General features: G+C 38.8%; 1 long non-coding RNA gene across 1 annotated transcript; it reads right to left on the reverse strand.

Annotated features, from left to right (window-relative positions):
• Window positions 1–728: 728 nt before the first annotated feature.
• Window positions 729–3,280, reverse strand: LOC111727638. Its single transcript, XR_002775137.1, has 2 exons — window positions 3,023–3,280; window positions 729–2,071 (listed from the first exon to the last, which is right to left on the reverse strand). It is a non-coding gene; the product is annotated as an uncharacterized LOC111727638 (long non-coding RNA).
• Between the last annotated feature and the right edge of the window lie 1,232 nt (window positions 3,281–4,512).

Here is a 4,512-nt window from a genome sequence, read left to right on the forward strand (position 1 = left end):
CCAGTGTACCCAAGTCCTAACCTAGCAATTCTGCTATGTGCATCCAGACAGGACTCCTGCCCAGTGGACGACAGTCCTCACCTCACCTTACTGCTATGTGCATCCAGACAGCATTCCTCTCCTAGCAGACCCCAGTCCTCACCTCCCTTTTGTGCCATGTCCATCCAGACAGCACTACTCTCTGAACAGACCCCAGTCCTCACCTGGCCTTTCTGCTTTGGGCATCCAGACAGCATTCCTGCCCAGCAGACACCAATCCTCACTTCGTCTTTCTGCCATGTGCATCCAGTCAGCACTCCTCTGCCAATGAACTCCATTCCTCATCTAGCCTTTCTGCTGTTTGCATCCAGACGGCACTCCTGCCCATCAGACCCCAGTCCTCACTTCACCTTTCTGCTACTGTACATCCAGACAACACTCCTCTCCTAGAAGTTTCGAGTCCTCACCTCTCCTGTCTGGCATGTGTATCTAGGCAGCACACCTCTCCCAGTGCAGGGGAGGACTTGGGTGCTCTAGCAGAGGAGTATTATCAGGTTGCACACTAGCAGTAAGGCAGGGTTGAGTACTGGGGTCCGCTGGGCAGAAGTGCTGGCCAGATGCACATAGCAAAAAGACGAGGTGAGGACCAGAGTTGTTGCGTGAGGTTTCATGAGGGACAAGCAACTTTATCACAGGTGCAAGCTCACTCCTGAAACTGTTTAAAAAGCAAGAGACAGACTACAAGCTCATGATGGCAAGTAGCAATGATCTTTATTTCTGACCACCTTATATAGCAGGTTGGTCACGTACATGCCACTGATCAACAATCAAAGCATTCTTACCATTAATATTTTCTAAATTTATTTCAACCTTCAAAGAAGACACAGTCTGGAAACTCGAGATTACTAAAAAGGGAGTAAGACTGAAAACTCAAGATAACCAAAAAGGGAGTAAGACCTTGAGTTTTACCATGCACTCATTATATTGCAGAAAACAGGTTTATGGCTTTTGTTATCTGCAGTCTGGAGGCCATGCAGCTTTACAATGTACATTTTCACATACATCAACCTCTGGGCCGTGTCTCTGCAGGAAGGGCTGTCAACCCCTTTCCTTGCAGGCTTAATGGCCACATAGATCAGAGTTGCTGAAGGTGGACTTTTACCTCCAGACCTTCAGGCCCTGTCATGCTGACCAAGGCAGCCAGGTCTTCAACAGAGCTACATTCCACAAAAGCCTATTTGCCTGTTACTGAAATTTAAAGTGAGCACACAGCATGTGGGATTTTATCCCACATTTCCCCTTTCTTTTTTCTGACATGAGGCATTCATATCTGTCATCATTAAAGCAAAAACAACAGTATGTCTCCTATTCTCTTCTTGCGTCTGATTAACTCTTCTACAAATAATATACAAAATCAAAGCTAATATTAAAAACAAAGCAAATGATTCAATAGAACTACCAATTAAACCTTGAATCTTAGTCATAGGATTAATTTGCTCAATACCATCTGCAATCTCCTTCCATACCTGATCACTGTCAATCTTCTGTAATTTGTTCTGAAAAGTGGAATACACTTTATGCTGTAAAGTTACAATTTCTTCAGTCAAATTTTCATGATTTAACAATGTTTTTTAACTTTATCCCAAGGGAATTCTGTTTCATTATACATAACAGGTGTAATACAAAATGTAGTCATATTCCAACCACATTCCAATCTAACCTGTTTTTTCAGGCTAATCAATTCATCACCCAACATTACAAGATTGTTTGAGGTCAGAATTTTCATTATACAATTTGGTATCAATTTGTTTTTGAGAAATCCATAATTGTTCAGAATTTTTATGCCAATTAGCAACGGCATTCTGAGTTTTAATTCCTTGGGTAAGGGCCATGCCAGCAGTTGCGGCAGTTGCAGTTACAGTGATGATCCCCAAGATGGCAGCAGTCAACAATCCGAGGAACCTCTTGCTTCTCTTCAATATTCTATCTGGTAGCAGTTGTAAGATCGACAGGGCTGGAGATTCCTGCCATAGTCTTGTCAGGTTAACAGGAAGCCACACACCTGTACAGGCTCTCAACAAATACAGCTGTTCTTTGGAAGGAAGGATCAAAACTAACAGAATTATTAATGCAAGTGAACATTTGACATTTTGGACAAAAGAGTTCTCCTGTGGCTTCTTTTCACAACACATTACCTTTTAGCCATACAAATGGTAATTGTAAACAAGCTTGCACATTCTTAATTTCTTTAACTTCAAAATGTACGTTGTAGGAGTCTTTACTTTTACGTTGTCCTCCAACCCATGCTTTAATGGGTTGTAATGCTGCTGCTACCTTCCATAAATGCCTTTGTTCTGGATAAGTAGCAATGCTTGGAGATGGTGGAGTAAACCCACCATTAATCCAATGCAAAAGATAAGTACTAATGGTAAGAAATTCATTTTTATTACCAGGTATATAAATAGGAAAAGGGGCACCAAACACAGTTTCCATAGAGGGAACTGGTGCCCAATCTCTAACATATCCTTGAGAGGTATAGAAAAATAAATAAGGAAATTTCCCTTTACACTTTGTCCAGTGAATACACTCCATCAGTAAAAGTATGCATCTCACAAGGTGGCAATTCTATGTTAGATTGTCTGGGATGGTCTTGAGCTTTCTGAAGCACATTAGCACTTACCACGGATGCCTCATCTATTACATTCAAATTCTTTTCATCAATTTTATGAAGGCTAACCCAAGCCTGTATTTTCATCTTAAGACAATGAGGCTGATTACCAAAACAGATAGGAGGACCAGTTATTCCAGTAGTGTAATTAAAGACAAGTGTACCTTCTTCTTCAGGTTAAAATGGGCCTCTGTTGTCATATGAACTGGGCATCCATACTGAATCATTAACATAAATGGGTAGCGTTGGCTCTAGCCAACTGACCCCTCTCAATAAAGGAGGACTGGGGACTTAAGTCCAATAATGAAAATCCTGTGCTGAAGAAGGAGCAATCATAAGAGCTAACATAGCCATAAATAAATTTACAGGTGTTACCTTGTGATGTTTTTTAATTAACATCAACGTGGCTTGCCTTCCTATCTTCTGAAACTGTTTCACCGTCCCTAGAGTCCTGCTGGATGGTGTTTTCCTCTTTCTCCTCCTGGTTTTCAAGGTTAGGTTTTGAAGTCTCGTTACTGTGTTGTCCATCTCCTCAGACTGGAGTCTGATCCTCTTTCGTGGTCTACCCACTCAGATCAGGTTGATCAGATTGTCTTAATTTCAAATTCTTATCTGGAACCCAAAGATTATGCTTTCCTGTAGAGATATAAGCATAGCCTCTACCCTAACGTGTAACACTTGCTGGGGTCCAATCATTATTCAAATTAGAATAATAATTATATTCTTTATAATAAACTGGCTGATTTAATAATGGTGTTGTCATCGTGACCCAATGTTTAAATGCTGGTGTTTCACCATCTTCATTTAAATTCAAAAAATTTAAAGTAAATAAGGCTGATAATATTCTATTTCTAGGAGTAGTGTTATACTGTCCTTCCCCCTTTTTTTGTTTTTGAAGAATTTCTTTTAAAGTTCTATTTTGTCTTTCAATTATTGCCTGACCAGAACTATTTCCTGGTATACCTATGATATGTTTAATATTATGTAATTAAAAAAAGCTTTGGCACTTATTAGAAATAGAAGCTGATTCATTATCTGTTTTAATAGTTTCTGGTTTTCCCATAACAGAAAAAGCTTCTAAAAGATGAGTGATTACAGCATCAGCCTTCTCAGATGTTAAAGCTGAGGCCCAAGAAAAGTGGGAATAAGTATCATCTGAATAATGTATATATTTTAATTTACCAAATTCTAAAAATTGAGTAACATCCATTTGCCATATTTGATTGGATAGAAGACCTGTAGGATTAACTCCCATAGGTAAATGGGGTGTTATCAAAGAATGACATGTGGGACAATTTTTAATTATAGTTTGAGCTGTGTGCCATGTAATACCATGATGTTTCTTTAATGATTGTGCATTACTATGATGCAATGTATGCTCTTGTTGTGCAGATATAACAGATCCAATTACACTGATTAATTGATCAATAATTTCATTTCCTTTAGTTATTTGGCCAGGTATCCTAGAATGGGCCCAGGCATGGGTAATAAAAATTGGGAATTTTCTATTCCTACTTAAGCTTTGTAAATTATGAAACAACAACAAATTCAATTCATTTGAATTTTCTAATAACGTCACAGTTTCTATCTGTTGCACAACATGGATAGAATAAATTGAATCAGAGACAATATTAATTGGAATATTAGAATAATTGGCTAATAACATAACTATGGCATACAATTCTGCCTTTTGTACTGAGGTATAAAGGGACTGTTCAACCTTCTTTACATCAGGGTCTACATATCCTGAGGTGCCAGCCTTGTTGGCATCAGTATAAAATGTCATTGCTTCAGGAATAGGTTCCAATTTGACAATTCTAGGTAGAATACAGAAAGTTTTCTTAAGAAATTGTATTCTTTTGTCT

The sequence above is a fragment of the Otolemur garnettii genome, unplaced genomic scaffold (assembly GCF_000181295.1).
Source record: "Otolemur garnettii isolate 467f Iridium unplaced genomic scaffold, OtoGar3 scaffold00115, whole genome shotgun sequence".
In the NCBI taxonomy this organism is placed as follows: Eukaryota; Metazoa; Chordata; class Mammalia; order Primates; family Galagidae; genus Otolemur; species Otolemur garnettii.